We start from the raw sequence: 21,558 nt of genomic DNA on the forward strand, positions 1-21,558 counted from the left end.
CTCCCTGCTCAGCAGGGAGCCTCCTTCTCCCTCTCCCTCTGCCTGTCACTCCCCCTGCCTGTGCTCTTTCTCTCAGTCAAATCAGTAAATAGAATCTTAAAAAAAAAAAAAAAGAAACAAAGGGAGAGATAACCCATGTTCAGTACCTAACACAGAGCCTACACGGGCAAGCTGGCAACAATATCATCTCATAGGTGATTTTAGTCTTCGTAAGAGTAGAGGCTGTGTCTGTCATTGTTTCCCAACACAGCACACAGTAAAGTGTCAACACATGTTCTGGAATAATTGACTACAGGAATATATATTTATATATAAATAATATAAATATTTAAGTATTTACATATAAATAATATAAACACTATGTTTAAATGTATATAAATAATATACTTACATTAGAATATGTACATAAGTAATATAAATATTTATATATAAATAATATAAACGAATGAACAAAAAGTACAAAAAAGCAAAGCAACCCAAGTGAGCATACTCATAATGTCATCAACAAGAGTACCCAGTTTCTTTAAACCAGTTGCCACATTTATTTAGATAGAATTTCCTCCGTATGAGTATTTCCTCCTTCAGTCATGGGAAAAGCAAACAAACAAAACACAAAGAACCTGATATCTCATTGATGGCATTACAATTAAAAAGAGGATTATCCAAAGGAATTATATATGGTAACATTATCATGTTCAAATAAATCCAATTATTTATTTGTAAGAGTTCAATGAGTGTTCAGCTTTCTCTACAGAAAAACAGCAAATAGCCCTGTCCATTATATAAAACCCTAGCTAATTTGTTCAGGGACACAATAGACAGCTACCGTACAATTTCGAGACCCAGTATTTTTTTTAACCAATAAATGATGCCCTATATAATTACAATTAGTTGTATAGCCAAAAAAAAAAAAAAATCAGTATGGTATTGAATTCGGCAGGTTAGTTACTGTAACATAAGTTAATTGGAATTTAAATCTGACTCTGGGCCTGCCCCAGGCATATTTTTGGTGGCGTCTGACTGAAACAGATCAGTGGATTTGACTGGTAGGCCGCGAGGACCAGTGTTAATACTATGACCTTCACACTCCTTGGGGGATGTGTGATATCTTATATTTACAGTTTGAGGGATTAGGGCAGGTAATCTTGAAGGTCCGTTCTGGAATTCCGTCTACCACAGCCCTCAATGTTATACATGTACCACATTCATTCATCTCTCCCCACGTGGCTAGACCAGTATCTTTTACAGAGAAACCTGTTTGAAGGGTAAGCTCTCCTTTGACATATTCTTGTTGTTCATGTTTGCCGTGTGCAGACAGTTGCTAACCTCAGGTCTCTGCTTCATCTGGCTTACAGAGACATAACTAAAGTCTATTTCAGTCAAGTGAATCTTTAAAACATGCCACAGACGCAGCATTAAGAGAATTGAAATCGTGATGAACTCTCGAATTCTTGCTGTTTTACCTGATCTTATTGTTAATTACAGAATTCTGTGGGAGTCTTCGAACTTGGGATGATGTCAGCTGACTTCCCATCTAAGGCTGTTCCATGGGCCCAAAATCTTTCAATACGTACAAACTGGAATTGGAATTGGAAAAACTTTTGGCCAATTTGTAGCAGGTTTTCCAGGGAAGTATTTTTCACTGACACTGTGGAAACCTAAATAAGCTTCTCCCTCAGGATCATCGTAAGAGTCTGGAAATATCAATCAGCCCGAAACACAGTCCAAGATTTCATGTTTTTTGGTTTTTACAAACTGTCAGTTTTGATTTTTATTGAGCAATAAGAAGTTTAGTTGTTTATTGGAACAAACAAGGCTAGTGACCGTTCTTTCCAAGTGCTGGATCTTTCCATTCACTTGAACTAAACGAAGTATTTCTGGTATGCCCAGAAGAGGCAAGAATGTAGAACCGATGAGCTTGCATTAGAAAGGATTTGTGATGCCTCCTGCAGGTCATTCCACCCCCCCACCCCCGTGATCAGCCCATTTGCATTCTGTGTTCTGTTTAAATCTTTGCAAATACAAATTGGATACAAATTCCAATTCCCTCCTGGTAAAACTGGAATTTACTTTTAAAAAATGAGGAAACTAGGAAATTCCGTGACTACCTCTTTGTTTTAAAGCAAACAAACTGTAGCATCACGTCTATGAGCAAAGAACTTACAGAGAGTGAGCCTGGATATTTCCACCCTGACGAGGTAAGGGTACAGGCTGCAGGGGTGTGGGGGGAAGGAAGGAGCCCTGTGGTGGTGTGGCCTGTCCGTAGTCCATAGGAATAAAGGATCAGATACTGGCAGTCAGGATGGGGGTGTGAGCCTCATGGAGGCTGTAAGCTTACGCCTTTTACTCATTGATTGAAGGTCTTTTCTCATTCCCTTCTCTCAAGAGAACCATGTTTTATTATTTTATCTTACTTTATTTTTTAAAAACAAGAACAACTTATTTTTTATATCCTTTCATTAAAAACAAACAAACAGCAAAACACATACAGGGGCGCCTGCGTGGCTCAGATGGTTAAGTATCTGCCTTTGGCTCAGGTCATGACGCCAGGATTCTGGGATGGAGCCCCACACTGGGCTCCGTGCTCAGTGGGGAGTCTGCTTCTCCCTCTCCCTATGCCCCTCCCCCTTGCTTGTGCTCTCTCGCTCTGTCAAATAAAACCTTAAAACAATAAAACAAAACAAAACAAAACAAAATAAATAAAACAAAACACTTACATTCCGATATGTGCGCATACAGATTGTGAGAGCGTGTCTTAGAGGCTGCGCCGGAGACTCCTTTGATCTCAGCTGGTAAACAACCCTGGAAGCAAGGATTTTTTTCTCTCTCTTCACCAATCCACAGGCTCCTCTCCCCCCAGCTTGTACTGGAACCTATAAGGAATGCCTCTAAATAGACAGGTATTTTTTCCACCATTTTTTCTGTACATGCCATGGAAATTCTTTCTTTAGCCTGATCACAAATTTTCACATAAAATAAATCCAGTTGATGAGGTGGTGGTTTTAGAAATTAGTCCTGACCATCCAGCATGGGATTTCTGTCTGGGATTTCTTTCTCCTTTGTGATGTGATTACATGTGTAATCCTCCTCTACTCTGTCTTAAAGGGACCAGTGTTTCCGGCATAATGTTCTTAAATCTGAAATCTGTTCAGTTTCCAGTGATCCATCAATGAATTTTTTCTGCGCACTCCCTTAGTGTTCTAAACTGGATCTCTTGATGGGCCTCAGATGAGAATGGAAAGCTTCCCTCTACTGTGTTGGAGCGTGTGTTGCTGCTTTGGGTAAAAATCTTCCTGGGCAAATGACTTGAAGTGTAAGACAAATCTTATTGTAAGAAACTCCCTGGGTGGGTGGCACGTGGGTGGCTCAGTTGATTAAGAGTCTGCTTCCGGGGCACATGGGTGGCTCAGCCGTTAAGTGTCTGCCTTCTGCTCAGGTCGTGATCCCAGGGTCCTGGGATGGAGCTCGTCATGCTCCTTGCTCAGCAGGAAAAGCTGCTGCTTCCTCTCCCGCTTCCCCTGCTAATGTTCCCTCCCTCGCTGTCTCTCTCTCTCTGTCAAATACATAAGTAAAATCTTTTTTTTTTTTTTTAAGATCTTATTTATTTATTTGAGAGAGATAGCGCAAGTAGGCAGAACAGCAAGCAGAGGGAGAGGGAGAAGCAGGCTCTGTGCCGAGCAGGGAGCCCGATGAGGGGCTTGATCCCAGGACCCCAGGATCAGGACCCGAGCCGAAGGCAGCCGCTTAACTGACTGAGCCACCCAGGCTCCGCAATAAATAAAATCCTTAAAAAAAAAAAAAAAAGAAGAAGAATATGCTTCTCTCTCTCCCGTTACTTCTCCTCCTGCTCCTGCTCTCTCTCAATTAAATAAGTAAAAGATCTCGGAAGGAAGGAAAGAAGGAAGAAAACACCCCAGCTCATCCCAGTTGCTTTCTCTAAACTAACTAACTAACACACTGAGAAGTGAACTATCAGGTAACTCAAAGGATGTTTTAGCTGGAAGGGATCACGAATCCTATTTAGTTCAACCTCCTCATACTGCAGACCAGGACACAGGTTCAGCAGCTTAACAAAGGAGCCCAATGTCAAAGGTCATGGAGAGTTTGAAGATCTGCTCCCAGACTGTCCAGTTTGAAGGTGTAGTTCAAACTCATCGTAGTACCCACCCCCGCAAAAAGGATATAATCATGGCTATGATGAGCTCAGTTGTGAGGTTAATTTTAACCACACGTCCCACAGTTAGGTTTTGCACTTAACTGGCGCTTGCCCACATTCCTGCAGAAGCATATAAACTGTCAGGAAATTAAATTTTGCTTCATCCTTTGTCTGATAGAAATGGAATCTTTGAGTAAGGTGGTATTTGAAGTTCCTCATTTATAGTTAGAATTTTGCCATTCCCCGTTCATTTTTATGAAGTGTTAAGCTGGTCGTGATTCTGTACCCTAAGAACGATACCCAGAGTAGGATGGCCCCCTCAAGCTGCCCGGTATGTGTGTGGTGGGGGAGGTGAGAGCCTGACTGCAGACTCGGTGTAGATAGGTTCAGAACAATATACGTGTCAGGCCATTCACACATATTTGGGCTTTCCCATTGCAGTAACAGTGTATTTATGATGACCACAAGAATCAAGAAGCTCTAGAGTTTGGATTCTTTTATTACAGTCTGAATTACTACAAACCTAGACCTTAAAAAGTGGCCAGTGATATTTATCATTGTGAATTTGACTTACCAAACCAAAGCCCAGGGTACCCTTCTGGGAAGTTTGGAGACATTTTTGACTTTCACAACTAGGGATAGCGGCGTGTGCTACTGTCACTTAGCGGGTAAACAGCTGGAATGCTGCTGAACATCTTGCAAGGCACGGAACAGTTCTCCACAATGAAGAATTCTGTGTCTCAAAATGCCGATGCTGCCAAGATTGGAAAAACTTGCTCTAAAAAAGAGGAATAATTCCAGTCCGCACACCATATATTCATGCACTGTGGTTAATATTCTTAGAATTCTTTGAATAACCTGCTAAATGAACATTGAGAATTGTAACTCAAAATACCACTTTTCAATGGGAACCAGAATATGACCAAGTGAAAAATGTATATTTCATAGATTTAACTGAAAGCTAGAAAAGACAACTAAATATGAACGCAGTGGTATGTCATACATTCAATAATTTTATCATAGACACACATTAGAAAGTTACATACAAATCCACAAAACCGCACTACATTAAGATGCAGGGTCATTTATATTTTTTAAGCTATAGCGTAAGGACCTTTTATCATAAAGAGTTGATATACTTTGTCAGTCCCCATACTGGGCCCTGACTCATCTAAGTCGATATTGTATCTTTGTCAGTGAGATTTTATGAGTTAGTCTTTGCTGTATAACAGACCATCCCCAAACTCAATAGCCTTCATTAATAGACATTTACTTTTGTGCACTTAGGTCTATAGGTTGGCTGATCTAGGTTGGGCTCAGCTGAGTAATTTTGGCTTGCTGGGCTTCACTCTTCATTGTGGGTTGGACTTGAACTTGCTCCATGTGTGTTCTTTTACCCAGGCTAAAGGAGCAATACAAGGAGATGGTGGATCCTCTCATGGTGATGGCAGATATGTCAATTAGGAAGCAGAAATGTGATGAGTCTCAAGACTTGAACTAAAAACAGGTACACTGTACCCTAACCCTAACCCTAACCAAAGCAAATCTTAAGACCTAGCCTGGCATCAGGGGGGTAGAGGAATGTTCTCTGCTACTAAGGGAAGGAACTGCAAAGTCACATGACTATGGGAATAAAAGAAGAGTTGAGAACCCTTACACTATCTGCAACATGTGTATGGTAGATCCTCATGACATCATCTCAAAAGCTTTGTGGGTCATTTTTTATTTTTCTTTTTTAAAGATTTTTTATTATTTTATTATTTTTTAAAAAGATCTTATTTACTTATCTGACAGAGAGAGAGAGAGAGAGCAAAAGCAAGGGAAGCTGCAGAGGGAGAGGGAGAAGTAGGCTCCCTGCCAATCAGGGACCCCAAAACGGGGCTCAATCCCAGGATGCTGGGACCATGAGCTGAGCCAAAGGCAGATGCTTAACGGACTGAGCACCTTAACAATACCTTCATGGGTCATTTTAAAGCAGCTTTAATATCTTACATACACCCATATGGCTAGATCATCCAGAAACATAATGTCTTTTAAAGTTTAATTTTCTTTCATTGTAAAATTGAAAAAAAAAAACTTATTTTGGAATGAAAAAATCATCAACAATATTATAAAACACAGAAAATGAGTGTTAATGTTTTGGTATAATTACTTTTTAACATTAAATTGCTTTGGGATTAGAGAAGTCAATTTTGCCCGTGTTAAGAATTTGGAGGACAGTAAGAAGCATAAAATTTAAAATCCCACTACACAACAGTTGTCATCCTTATGTTTTTCTATGCACAGATTTTGTTTTGTTTAATCACTAACAAACTATATTTGAATTTCTCATCCTAATTTTTCTCACCAAAATATATATTAAGCATTTCCTATGTCATTAAATATGCTTTGCAAACAAAACTTGGTAGCAAATATGTCAGCATGTAGATATTTCTCCACCCAATCACTTTCTTAAACTATCCTTATCGTCATCTGCCAATGTTCTTAAGTCAAGTTTCTACACAATTTATTTTTATTTTTATTTTTTTAAGATTTTATTTTCTAGGTAATCTCCACACTTGGGGCTCAAACTTACATCCCCAAGATCAAGAGTTGCATGTTCTCCTGACTGAGCTAGCCAGGTGCCCCTCCACACAATGTGTAAGGCACATCATTGAGAGACAACTAAAGACAAAGGGAGTATATCCCAGAGATTGATCAAAATCTGTTTTATACAACTTTATAACTTTTTTTTTTTAGTAGGCATTGTGATTAAAACAATTCAACTATTTCCAGTGAGGCTAACTAGGACAGGAGCCAAAATTCACCAGTGCCAGCAAAAGTCACAACATTTCTTTAAAAGTTCGTATCTGGTTTATTTATTATCTTGGAACTAAGAGTAACATATGCTTTGCTGGTGACACTTTCTAGTGATTTTCTTCTAGACAAACATATTAAATCTTTAAATCATAGAATTTTGACAATTCACAATGTCGATGGCCTTTCATTGTAAGGACTTTGGGGCCGTGTGTAGCATTCTAAGGAGCCGTGTGTAGCCTTCTGGTTGACCACTGAGGGGATAGCAATACTGACGTATCGAAGAGGCTTGAAGTGTTAGCAGATCTGAACGGTTGAAGAATTGAGTTCGGAGTGTTGAACCTAACTATCCCATTCTATACTACAAATTGATATCTAACAGAGTTTAAAGAAATGTACAAACCGGGACTATTGGATTTCTAAAACTACTGTCACAAAGTACCACAAACTGCATGGCTTAAAATGACAGAAATTTATTATCTTAGAGTTTGGGGGGGACTAAAGTTCAAAATCAAGGTGTTGGCAGGGCCATGTTGCCTCTGAAACCAGTAGGGGAGAATTCTTCCCACCTCCTCTAGCTTCTGGTGTTTTCCAACAATCCTTGGTGTCTTTGGATTATTGCTGCCTTGTCACGATTTCTGCCTCTGCCACCTGTCATATAGCCATCCTTCCTTGTATGCCTTTTCTCCTCTTTTTAAGGATATCAGTCATACTGATGAAGGTCCATCCTGCCCCAGTATGACTTCCTCTTAACTAATTACATCTACAATGATTATTTCCAAATCGGGCCACATACTGAGGTACTGGGGTTAAGACTTAGACGTGTCTTTTTGAAGGATGCAGTTAAATCCATAACACCAGGAAACAGAAAGTTAAAGCCCTGAGTCACTGAAATACCCAGATGAGTATTTGTCCCTTTGGCTAAACTGGAAACAGTGAGTAAATAATAACAAACATGTTTCTGCAATCGTGGAATGGCTTCAATTAATAGAATAATGAATAGTTCCCTTTTGGTCACTTACCAACACGTTATTCTGCTGAAATCCCAAACATCCAGAGTCGCATGTAAGCAGTGAGTGCCTAACATCCCATGTGTAATGATCACAACATTAGTAAGGGAACCTTCTGTGTTAACTAGTTTTTCTGGGAATTTCCCAGATTTCTCTGAATTTCCACATGAGTGACGTGACCCAGTATAACAGTAGTGTGCGATATAAGACGATACGGCTTGGAAAGGACAAATTTCCTACCCCCCCCCCCATATAATCTGTGATTTGGTTAATTGAGTCCATTTTGGTTGCAGATGAGTCAAAGGAGAAAAAGATATTTCTCAGAATGAGGCTTAATTAGAAAAATCTGCCCCAGTATGTTCCAACTGCCAGCCAACTGGCCATATCTTGAATCACCACAGAGAGCATTGCGATGTGGGTTTCCTCATATTTTCTCTCCTTGTCATTGTGGATAAGTAATTATTAGCCACAGGGATCTTTCAGAAAGCTCTCTCGAAAACCCCAAAGCTCACTGTGCTTTATTTAACCGACGGTGCAGAATTCATAGTATATGAAACAAACTCTAAGGGGGAATGATTTATAAAATACTCCTAGAACAAGTTCCACGAAGATCCTTACAAAGGTTAAGATGATTTTTCTTTCCATTAGAACCAATGAAAGATAACAGAAGGACATCTTGTGTTGGTAATGGGCCTCTCAATAGAATGCAGCACTATGTAAATGTCGTTTAAATAGCCCTGTCGTTGAGGTGGCACAATGTTGTACAGGAGGAAGACGTGAGACACAGCGATAACTAAAGGACTTTCTAACATATCTAGGTGTTGGATAGAATTAGGATGCTTTGTGATTTCTTGGTCACTAAGTACACACTCACAGATACACGTATATGCTATGTTTACCCAGCACATTTAATGTGTCCAGTACTACTCTGTCCTGTGCGACATTCCATGAGTTATCTAACCTCACAGTGACCTTAAGTAGTGAGGATTGTCATCACGCCCATTTTAAAGATGAGGAAACTGAGGACTAGAAGGGTCGAGAAACTTGGCCGTGGCCCCATACTACTAAGGCTCAGCATGGACTTGAATCCATGGGGTAATGCCAACACCTGGCTGTGTCCTAAGGCTGCTTTGTTCCCATTCCTCTCAGTAGCATCTCTAAGCTGTCTCTTTCTTAAAAAGACTTTATTTATTTATTTTAGAAAGAGAGTGTGCAAGAAGGGGGAGGAGCAGAGGGGGAGGGAGAGGGACATGATCTCCAGCAGATTTTCCGCTGAGTCCAGAGCCCACTCGGGGCTGTATCCCACCCCACCATGAGATCAAATGACCTGAGCTGAAGCCAAGAGTCAGATGCTCAAGGGACTGAGCCAGCCAGGCGGCTCCTTGAAGTCACTCTCTAGCTGTTTCAAGCCTGTGTTCATTCCAGAATCCATCGCTGATTCCAGGTGGGCCAATGGTGTGAGTCATCAAGGAACAAGGATGTCACAAGAGCATGGGATCAGCCACCAGCCTGGACATTGCCTCACCACAGCTTGCCCTGGATGCTCCCGCTGCAGGTCAGGCGTGCACGGAAGCAGAGGCTTGGACAAGTGTGTGTGTGTGGGGGGGGGCATCCTTCCTCAGGAGGCCAAGACTCTGGCCAATTAGATGTGGGGTGGAGGTGTGGGGAGTGGCAGGACCTCCTTCACTTTCCTCCCAAGTCATGGAAGCACTTACCCTTCATGTGAAAGGCAACCCCTGGATGTGCTCAGGAGGAGGAGGAGGACGACGACGATGTGAGATTATAACTAACACCCCCCCCCATGTGTCTATTCCGGGAAGACATTTGGGAAGCTTAGAGGAAGATGAGTAAGTGGCGGCAACCTTGGCCAGCTGGGCCTGTGCTCCGAAACCCATGCTTTCGGGTCCGAGCGCTGGGAAGTGGGTCTGCGACCATGAGCGGCAACGAGGACGGCCGCTTCCCGGATTTGTTTCTAAAATACATCGTTTCTCTCCAGAAACACTTGCCCCCGAAGTGAAATAAATGCAAACAAAAAACCCAAACAGCTAGCTGGCCCTCATGATTGAATTATATGAGGTGTTAGAAACCGTCTGGAGAGCAGTCCTTGATGGGGAATGCGAGAGAGGAGCAAGAGCGCTTACTCATTCCATCACTGCCAAGTTGTTGCACAAGGCTTTTCCCTAACATCTCAACGGGGCGTGGGGGGTGGGGCGATGACAAAGCTGTTTCCTTTCAGGCTCGGTGGTTTGTTAGCCTTGGAGAAGGCGGGAAGGCACCATTCCCTTCTTTTTTTTTTTTTTCTCCCAATTTATTTATTTTCAGAAAAACAGTATTCATTATTTTTTCACCACACCCAGTGCTCCATGCAAGCTGTGCCCTCTATAATACCCACCACCTGGTACCCCAACCTCCCACCCCCCCGCCACTTCAAACCCCTCAGACTGTTTTTCAGAGTCCATAGTAAATTGGAAGGGGAGGCACCATTCCCTTCTGATCATCATAAAACATTTACATTCCTCTGGTCCCTAAAAGTGAGGCCGTGGTCTCCCAACGAGGTGGTGATGCCCATGGGGGGCGCGTACTCAGCGCAGGGCGCACAGATGCCTCCTCGCCCGCCCGGTCCTCTGTCTGCTCACCGTTGCCTCTGGCAGACCTCACCGTGATTACAGTAACCTCCCTGCAGGACCCGGCCACCTCCAACAATCACAACACCTCATTAAACCGCAACTTCCAACCTCTCCTCCTCTGCCTCCCAGCCGAACTGTGCCAGGAGGGAAAGCTTCGGATGGAATTTTAATTCTATTTCCTCTCCCTTGGCCAGATGGCTTGGGTCTGGTGGGGTGGCTAAGCAGTGAGGAGCTTCCAGAAGAACTGGCGTCTAGAGGGTCTCGGAAACCCACCGCTGTCTGTTAATTACATGAGTAATAATAACTGACGAGCCGGAAGCGTTGACCCAGATTCAGGAAGAGGGGAATGACACTCCAGTCCTGGGTCTCATCCTTAAGTGCTGCAGACAGAGCCTTGCTGTCCAGATGCCTCTACTTCGGCCCTCTGTCCACCCAGGGAGCCCGTCTGGCTCCTGCTGGGGTGGGCGTCTGCTTTTCGTCTAGCTTACCACCTGCTTTATCTCTGGGGTTCTGTTAAGTCCTTTGTCATAGGGTCCCCTACACACGCAGTCATTCCTCTGCTACTTGTGTTTTTTCCTCAGGAAAGTCAGCTGTAGCTGGAAACCCCCAGAAGCTAGGATGATAGAAAAGAACCAGAAAAATCAAATAACAGGGGGCTGAGCAAGGCAGCCAACCTATCTTCTAGCCTCCGGCCCAGCTGAGGGCTAAATGGATGTGGTCCCAGTGAGACAGGCCAGTCTGGACGCTGGATACCAGCTCTCGGTGTTCCTACTCAGAGCACCTGGTCTTCTTCAGTACTAGGATGGTGATGGTGACGATGGTGATGATGATAAAACTTTGCAAATGGTGCGTAACTGACATATGAAATGAGCATGATTGGATCCCTTCTTCAACCATAGTGGAATCATTTAACAGATAGGAGATGTGCATGTTATATATGGAGAATGCTGTGATGTGCTAAATAAACCGTTTTTTAAAAAATTATTTGTTTGTCAGAGAGAGAGAGCAGAAGCAGGGGAGCAGCAGGCAGAGTGAGAAGCAGGCTCCCTGCTGAGCAAGGAGCCCCATGTGGGGCTTGATCCCAAGACCCTGGGATTATGACCTGAAGGCGGACACTTAACTGACAGAGCCACCTAGGCGTCCCAGGCCTTTTTTCTTCTGATTCAGCAAGCATTTATTAAGAGCGTATTATGCGGGGCGCCTGGGTGGCTCAGTGGGTTAAAGCCTCTGCCTTCGGCTCAGGTCATGATCTCAGGGTCCTGCTATCGAGCCCCGAATCGGGCTTTCTGCTCCGCAGGGAGCCTGCTTTCCCCTCTCTCTCTGCCTGCCTCTCTGCCTACCTGTGATCTCTGTCTGTCTGTCAAATAAAGAAATAAAATCTTTAAAAAAAAAAAAAAAGAGATTATTATGCATAAGACCTAAATAAAATATTCAAAAATGTATAAGTTTCCTTGTCTTAAATCTTCAACTTGGGCTCCAGGCTCTAGATAAATCCCAATGGCTCTGCATGTTTTCTCGTAAACGAGGGAGCAACACGTCTTCCTTTCATCTGCACGTACATGCTTCACCCCCACACATGCCTGAAGCTTTTCTGACTGTGATAAAATTTGCAGCCATCCACTGCCATCTGCTCACCAAAGTCCCTCTTTATGACTTTGCAGGGTGGCTGCCTGAAATTAGGCCCCTAGCTTGTGGCCACGGAGCTCAGCAGAGCTGTCTAGCTCACACAGGGACTGCTTAGAACCTCGATACCATAAAGCACCCAATTTGACCAGCTAATCGTGGATGACAAGCACTCACCACAGGACGTGATGTGGGATGAACTTTGGATTCACTTCCTCTGTCCTTAAGGAAACTCCAGACCTTGTCTGCCGGCAAAGCCCAAGCTGTCTGGTCTGGTGACAGGCTACTAGGGGACTCCGAGGGCTCTATGGAGATGGGATCCAAGGGAAACAATGGTGACAGACAAGGTGAGGTTTCTGTGGGGACAGGGACATGGATAGTGACTTCTTATGCAAAATTCCCTTTCTCTCTAGAGCCAGAGCCAGAGAGGGTTGTGGCTAAGCATGCGTGTTCCCAGACCAGACAGCCTGTGTCTGATTTCAGGTCCCACTGCTTACTAGCCCGGTGGTCCTCAATGAGTGATTGACCTTTCCTGGCCTCAGTTTTCCTTGTCTATGAAATGGGTATCAGTTTTACATGGCAGGCTTGCTGTAAGGACTGGATGAAATCACATCAGTAATCACTTAGAACGGTGCTTGGAATATAGTGGACAGTTGATAAAGGATGGGCAGAATTGTTGAGACACAATAGGACACAAGATGAACCTTGATAGGGATCCCGGGAGGCCTGTGTTCTCCCCGAGACCACATTAATTTCACAGAGCACCAAAGAATGTGCCTGTAATCCCTGGTCTGGCACCAGCACCCGAGCCTGGCAATAGTGGTATCACAAACAGGATTACGGCCCTCTCGGGGACACCCACAGAACCACAGGGAAAAGGCCCTTCTCGTGGGAAAATAGAAGGTGATAATGCTTCGGCAAAAGGACTTCGAATGTATTGTGATCCATTTGATCTCAGGGGGAAGAAAATCTCTTCCTTAACACCAAGTTTTCTGTACTGAAGTCCCCCCACAGGAACGACAGCATTTTGAAGGCGTATGCTAAATTTTCCTGTTTCCTTCAATCCCTCAAACTACTGCTCTAAGTTTTCTTAACCTTGACCTTATATTTCAGGGACTTCGGGCCAGAAGAAAAATAGAGCCAGCCTCAAAAGCGTCACTGTTGGCTACAAGTTTCATAATGTTGTAAGGCATCCTATCAATGCGCTAGAGCAGCTTGCACACTTTTCAAAAATATCTTTATTTCCAGAGATGAGGCTAGATGCGTCCCGAAGGGTAGAGTTTCCTATGGTAACCACACGACTCAATCTGCTTTCATTCATTAATCGCTCACAGTGGGGGGAAGGGGTTTGGCCTTAAGAGAAAGAAAATATTCTTTGTTAAAAGGGGCTGTTAAGGGGTGCCTGGGTGGTTCAGTGGGTTAAGGCCTCTGCCTTTGGCTCAGGTCATGGTCTTGGGGTCCTGAGATCAAGCCCTGCATCGGGCTCTCTGCCTGCCTCTCTGTCTACTTATGATCTCTGTCAAATAAATAAACTCTTTAAAAGGGGGGGGTTGTTAAGCATATGTACTCTAAACCATATGCCTTCTGACCCCTTTCTTTGAGATGGTTAAACATCAATAGTGGTTTTGCAAGGAGGGAGAAGTAGAAACCCAGAGCCACGGGGCTGTCACAAGTGGTAGAGGGGCTCCTTATAGAGCCACAGGTGTTTTGTGCTGTGGGTTCCCATCTGAGAATCTCCAGTTACAATGGTCTTTATCCGAATGCTGGGCTTTAGTGGTGGTACTGGAGGAGAGAAAGCAATGTAGCATGCCTGCATTCTTTCTTTCTTCCATCTTTCCTTCCTTCCTCTCTCTCTTTCTTTCTTTGTCAGAGAAAGCACAAGCAGGGGGAGCAGCCGGCCAAGGGAGAAGCAGGCTCCCAGATGAGCAAGGAGCCTGATGCAGGACTCGATCCCAGGACCCTGGGATCACAACGAAAGTCATAGGCTGATGCTCAACAGACTAAGCCACCGAGACATCCCAGCATGCTTGGGTTCTTGTGGCCATGCCACCAAGCCACATGGGTGTCCACCTGATGCCTGTACTTCTCAATCCATTCACCTGTGAGAGAGGAGCCTTAGCTCTGAGGTCAGCTGAAAGGGAACTGGTGATGGGTGACCCCTGATGCTTCCCTCCTTGCTTTGCTGGATGCTCCCCACAAAGGGCTGCTACCATTTCTTCATTCACGCATTCACTCCATCTCTTTGCCTGCAAACGGTTAACCAACAGGCCCTATGCTAGTCTTCAAAGAAAAAGGCATAAGCTCTCTGGTTCCTCCCTTCCCTCACCTACCGAAACCTGCTCCCAAATCCCGCAGAAGGAATGAATCCTGCCTGGCACCTTGATGTTAGGACATCACGAGACCTATTTTGGACTCTTGGCTTCTAGAACCACAAGATAATAAATGTTGTTTCGAGCCACTGAATTGTGGTAACTTATAACCGCCATAGGAAACCAACGCAGGTGTTTTCTCCTCCCTGCTCTGATAGCCCCTTGCTTGCTGCAGGCAGACTGTTCACGGCAAGCCATAGCTGGTTTGGGTGTCTTTAATTATCTTGCTCATCGCCCCATAAGGGCCGGGGCTCCCTGGAGACTGCCGTTCTCTTACCTTATTCCCTAACATACCCAGCATTGCCTGTCATACAGTAAATACTCATTTGATTTTTTTTTTTAAATGAATGAAGGTAGAGGAAGTTGTTTCTTCCCTCTTAAAGTGCCGCACCAGTGCAAGCTGCGAGGAAGCGTCAGTGTACTGCAGAAAGGACAGAATTGCCTCCGTGGCCAGCAGCAGGTGTGCAGAAGGAGGCGGCCTGCACCCGCAGGCACGTGTGATGTGCTCAAGAGAGGCTTGAGGGTCTTAACCAGAAGAAGGGTCTTAACCAGAAGCTTAAGGGCTGTATGGGATTTGTGAAAACTTGGAGAATAAACAGAATCCAAGACAAATATTTTCCCAGATCCTCCAGCCACTGTAGGACAGCCGAGAGATAAGGGAAGCGCTGAACTAAGATGGGAACACGGAGGCAAGAAAGGAAGGAGACAGAAAGAGTCTAAGAGATAGGATCTGACTGAGTTTAAAGGTATAAAGGAGATGCAGCCAAGGAGAAGAATGCCAGGGCTTGGAGAAAGACTAGCAAGAAGATGGGAGACAGGCTTAGGGACGGGAGGGATTAAGCAACTGGGATTTGGAAATAGGAGATAAAAGATAAAAAAGACAGAGATGGGTCAATGTCCACAGGCCAGGATTTCTCAACCTTGACACTATTTACGTCTTGAGCCAGACAGTTTTGTGTTGTGTGCAGTTGGGCGGGGGGAGGGGCTGACCTGTACATTGCAGGAGGGTAAGCGATGTCCTGGCCTTGACCCACAGGAAGCCAGCAGCATCCTCCCCACCGTGACAATCAAACATCTCTCTAGGGGTACCTGGGTGGCTCAGTGGGTTAAGCCTCTGCCTTCGGCTCAGGTCATGATCTCAGGGTCTTGAGATGGAGCCCCACATCGGGCTCCCTGCTCAGGAGGGAGCCTGCTTGCCCCTCCCCGCCTCTTTGCCCACTTGTGACTTCTGTCCGTCAAATAAAAAAATAAAATCTTTAAAAAAAAAAAAAGTCTCTCCAGATATCGCTGCATTTCTGCATTCTGAATCCCTCCTGGTTGAGAACCAAGGATTTCAAGGAGGAAATGCGTTTGAGCAAGGAATGTATTTTGCACCTGGGGCACTGGGGGAAGGCTGTACTTGAAGGAAAAGGAACAGTAGAAGGAAGAGAAGAGAGATGAGACAATCAAGTCACAGGCTGGAAAGGGAAAGTTGGTGGGTAAAAGGGCAGAATCTAAAAAAAGGAGGAGTTAAGGCAAAATGATGGATGGAAGAGAATGGACAAGAAAGCAAGCAAAAAGCAGGAACAAGAGAGAAAGCCCCAAAAGAAAAGCAGGGATGACTGGCCAAGAAGGAAGGACTCAGCCTGAGAGGGGATCAACTTCAAAGTGGGTCACTTGGGGGGTTTAATGGCAGGTTACCAACACAAGGGGTCAGACCCCATTCGTCTTCATCAGGACGGGAAGAGGTAAGAGCCAAAGACCTGTCAAATCGCAATCACGCAACTTTCCGGCTCATTGTAATTACACGACAGATAAATGCTGGAATGGCAGAAAGATCCGCAAGGTCCCAACTCCCTTTCTGATGAATTACCAGGACGCTCCTCAGTGATCAAACCAAACAAACAATACTAGAAGATACACTCAGGTCTAAACATCACTGATCAAGCAGAAAGAAGGCAAACAATGGCCCTGAGCCACCCCCCCCTTCACCCCAACAAAAAGTGATGCAAGTCAATTAAGTGAACCTAAACCGAGGCAGCTTATTTTATCTGGCATTCCTTGGGGATTCTGCATTGTTGGTAGAGATTAGGACTAAAGAATGCAAACCCATGCTGCTCTTAAACATCCAGACAAGCCAGCAACCTCTGAGTGCTGGGTGTGGGGACAGAATGGCAAGCGGGCAGTGGGGAGGAGTGGGGCAGGGAAGGGAAGGAGGGTAAGAGGGGAGAGGTCCCAAACTCCACCACCTTTCCCGAGTGAAACTTAAAACTGCTTATGGTCCTGTATTCTCTCCGGGTCTCAAAGAAATCAGTTTCGGTTTGAAAGGAGATGCCGTGATATGATGCCGGGCTCTGAAATTTTAAAAACATTTTGCCTAGATACTTCTTTGTGAGGGCTGCGAGAATGCTGCCCCCCCCTCCCGCAAGTCCTTTCATAATCTCGAGTTCTGTAAGAGTTCTAGGTCTGATAAAGAGCTGTCTGGGGGCCAAGGACAGAACTGGAAGGATGGTTTGCAAGAGTGCCAGAGTGCCAAGAATTTGGAAACCTGAGCTCATTCTTCTCATGCCAGCATTCCACATAAACTAGCAGACTGTGAGGCTTCACGGACAACAGGGCCAGGGCATGTAGCCCAGCTCTGCTGTGGAGAGAGGTCAGCTCATACTCACAGGTGGAGAACACAGGGGGCCAGCTGGTTGGGACAGAGCTGCAGAGGAAGAAGGGTCATGTCTCAGCGTGAACCATGATGGATTCTCAGGGTTACAGGTTATGGTGGTAGACCTTAGGCTCTGCCAGGTTCTCCTATCCCTGGGCAAACATCCTGGAGGTAGTCTGTCTCTTAAGAGGAAACTGCCCAGATGCTCACCTCTCCAAAGGGCAATTTCACATAAATGTTGAGAGCATGCGCCCTGGGACCCCAATTCAAATCCAGCTCATTACTCCTAACTCTGTACCTTAGGTAAACTCATGAAAATCTCTACTTCAGTGTCCTCATCTGTAAAATGCAGATAATAACAGAGTCAGTGACAGAGGATTATAATAAGGATTAAATGAGATAATACTTGTAAAGTATGTTGAAAATGTTTATATGCGTGCCTGTTGTTACTCTTGGTGCCAAGTTCTTGGACAATCACCATCCATTAAAAGCTTCTAGGAATGTGGCTTTTTAGTATCATAGGACGAATGGTTCCTGGTTGTGGTTAAGAAATACATGGCACCTTCTACAAGAATCTAACAACCTTTAAACTGAACTCCAAGATTTTCCTACACAATGTGGACTGTCATGTTTGCTTTATTTTTATTTATTTATTTTAGAAGATTTTATTTATCTATTTAATTGACACACAGAGAGAGACAGCAAGAGAGGGAACACAAGAGGGAACACACAAGAGGGAGTGGGAGAGGGAGAAGCAGGCTTCCCGCTGAGCAGGGAGCCTAATGGGTGGCTCCATCCCAGAACCTGGGGATCATGACCACAGCTGAAGGCAGAGACTCAACGACTGAGCCACCCAAGCACCCCTCTGCCTTTGCTTTAAACATAACTGCCCTACTTAGTGAAAGTCTGTGGCATCCTTAGGCAGGGGCCCGTCACACTGTTGCAAACTTTCTAGGCCTGACCCAAAGAGAAAAAGCTCACAGGAAATTAACACGATCTCTCCAATAGATAGATTTATAGAGAACATTCGTGACAGTCTAGAATTGACAACAGCTGAGTCTTAACTTGCCAACTCCTTGAACACTTAAACCACGATTTGCTTGGGGACAACCGGGTGGCTTCGTTGGTTAGGTGACTGACTCTTGGTTTAGGTTCCCGTCATGATCTCAGGGTCCTGACAATGAGCCCACCTCCCGCTCTTGCTCAGGGCGGAGTCTGCTCTCCCTTCCCCCTGCCCCACCATCTCCTTCAAATAAATAAATAAAAATTAAAAAAAAAGAAAAGAAAAGAAAAGAAAAACCATGATTTGATTTAAAATATATACACGTCAGACGGGCACAACTCTCAAATCACAGAGATTTTCCAAGTGTATATGTTCTCACTTCCAGCAACCACTAACAGATTTGACTTACCCAGAGCCCGAGTCAGTACCTAACGTCTAAGTCAAGCACGATGGTCATGACACGAGTCTCCATTCTGCTGCTTAGTCTGCTGTGACAGAATGTCTCTAACCGTGGCCATCCACTTCACAAACTCTCTCTCATGGGGGTAGATTAGAGCGGACGGGGTGGATGGCCCCCCCAGAAGTGCATCAGAATTTTTTTAAGAAAAACAATTAAAGCAATATTAGCTGTCCTGTCTGGCCTCTGACGCCACAGGTACGTTATATATCCCATTGACTCTTTTCAACAATCCTACAGGTTGGAGATTGTGGTTTCTGTATTAACTATGGATAAACTGGGCCCCGAGAAGATTTCACAATTTGACCAGGGTCACCAAGGTTTTAAGTGGTAAGCTGGATTTCAAACCTAGGTAAATCTGATTTTTACGTCCAGTTTCTTCCCATTTCCCAGGGCTATCTCTATCCATTTTTTAAAGAGGGAGGTAAATATATTTTTCCCTTTGGTATCCAGAGGGAAAATATAATTAAATTATGGATTATAGTAAGTACTGGGCTTCTGGTAGCACATTATTTCACTAAGATATCCCAAAGGATATCTTGGCTCAGGTTAGAAAATTTTTATGGTCAACATTCTTATTACCTGTCAGATTGGTTCGATGCCATATTACTAGCTATCTCCTAGTTGTCCATAAGTGTTAAATAAGAACTCTTACCTGCATGGAGGAAGGGGATATAAACAGACTTAGCTCTACAGAAATAAAGCACAGAAGTTTGCGTGCTGGTGTGGCTGACCCTCAAAGGAGTCAACTCTAAAGTCCTGGGATAAATTTTTTAAAGATTTTATTTATTTATTTTTTTATTTGACAGAGAGAGAGAGAGGGAGGGAGGGAGCCCAAGCAGGGGGAGTGGGAGAGGAAGAAGCAGGCTTCCCGCTGAGCAGGGAGCCCGATGTGGGGCTCGATCCCAAGACTCTGGCATCAGGACCCGAAGGCAGACGCTTAACAACTAAGGCACCCAGGAGCCCCAGTCCTGGGATAATTTTAATGATGTCATTTTCTGGACCAGAGACCATGTAGTGGGGGCCGGTGGTCCTGCCTCTAGTGTTGGCCCCTTAACCTTCCTTGCTTATGTTTGTGGGGATCCAAGAGATGGTGTCATCCCAGCTGCGTGTTCTACGGTTTCCATTTGTCCCAGGAAGAGCTGCCAAGTTGAATGGTGTTAGAACACACTTTTCCTAGAAACCTGGGGTTTGATCCTACAGCTCTGACAGGTCAAAAAGATTGCCAACTCCCCCAGATAGGGATTCAGTATGTGTGTGTGTGTGTGTGTGTGTGTGTGTGAATTTTCAAGAATACAACATCCAAATCACAGGAACAATTTTTCTTGATTTTTTGGACACATTCAACCAAGTAACAAGAAGGTTCTTGTCGGAGGCAGGCCCCTGGCCAGGGCGGCCTCCGCCATTAAAAGATGGCGCCTGGCTATTGCCAGGTTAGGATTGCCTCGTGAGACTAAGCGGAACGCCCAAAGAGGAGGTAAACAGCATTGGTTGCTAGCGAAGTTGTTCGTTTAGGTGCGCAGCCTGATTTGCTCCCTCCTGCACCCTGCTCGCTGACTGGTCATGTAAACGTATATAAGTGTGTGGACTTGCGGAAATAAAGAGAGAGAAGATACATCTGAACCGGGGCTTCTTGTCGTCCTTGCGGGTCGAGGGCGACAGGTTCTCTCTCTCTCTTTATTGTTTGTCCATTTATCTTTTAGCTACGTATATACACATAGGCTAACTAATATTTTAAAACTGGTTTTCTTTCAAAGTTTGGCAAAAATTCAGATTCTGTCATGGACATAAATGTTTCTTCCTGTCCTGGGTGAAAACTCCAGAGACCCAAAGCTTCCATATAGGTTCAGAATTTGTGCAAGTTAAAACAAAGGCAGACTGAGTGCAAAGACAGCGTACACACCCCAAAACTAGAACTTTAAAATCCTTTTACTGTGTTAACATGTTTGAGTCTTCTTGCCTATGGCATTTCCTCACAAAGGCTTGGAGACTGGCACACTTAAACACTTTTCAAGGTGTAACCCTGTTTCTCTAAGCCAACCTGGCTGTATGGCAATGAAAACTGAAACTGAAGGAAAGGTTAACAGGGCAACCTGTTTATTTTAGGGATATTATATTGTATGGATATCACTCCAATTCAATAGAAACTCTACCCACACTTGTTGAGTCTTGTTTCTATGAAAAGGCCTTTACTTAACAGATGACGTTATATTTCAGGGAGACCAACAGGAAATATCTGTGATTTTTTTTTAAGCAATTTATAGGCTTTTCCTTTATAACTACCTTGATTTTGTAACTGATCATGGAATTACTTGAATTGATACCTGACAGTCCGAGGACTGATTTGTGATGTGCTTTGAACAGAGCAGAGGACTTCCTGTGTAATGATTGTGCCAACTACCTTCACTTCAGCTTCCTTTCATTATTTAGCCCGACTTTCCTTTGCCTGAATTGCTTTATCTAATCTTGTTCTATTCTATATAGAATATATACTATACATAATGCATATAATATAGAGAGATAGACACCCGGTAAAATAGTAGGTCTTTGCTGCCGCAAATCCTTTTTTATGAAGAGGAAAAATTTGAACAAACAAATGAAATGAAATGAATTGTGCCCTCAGCCGGTGGTGTTCTGTTTCTTATAGTAATTTATCTTTTTTATGGATCTCTTTTTTTCTAATTCTATGTTGATTTTGGCCAAATACATTATTGGAGTTCCTTAAAAATAAGTGGAACAGACCACTGGTCTCCTTCAGAAGGTTATTCTCTGTAACCTTTTTTCCCTTTCATTTTCTTTTTTCTTTTTTCCCTTTCATTTGCTCTTATATGCTGGCTTCTAGATTCTCAGGTCAGCCAGTCTCCCTCTGCACCGCCCCTTAC

The 21,558-nt window shown here is 44.1% G+C and overlaps 1 long non-coding RNA gene across 1 annotated transcript; it reads left to right on the forward strand.

Annotated features, from left to right (window-relative positions):
- Positions 1–1,490: 1,490 nt before the first annotated feature.
- On the forward strand, positions 1,491–3,331 carry LOC122901908. Its single transcript, XR_006383707.1, has 3 exons — positions 1,491–2,198; positions 2,740–2,900; positions 3,197–3,331. It is a non-coding gene; the product is annotated as an uncharacterized LOC122901908 (long non-coding RNA).
- Positions 3,332–21,558: the final 18,227 nt, after the last annotated feature.

This window comes from Neovison vison, chromosome 3 (assembly GCF_020171115.1).
Source record: "Neovison vison isolate M4711 chromosome 3, ASM_NN_V1, whole genome shotgun sequence".
Lineage (NCBI taxonomy): Eukaryota > Metazoa > Chordata > Mammalia > Carnivora > Mustelidae > Neogale > Neogale vison.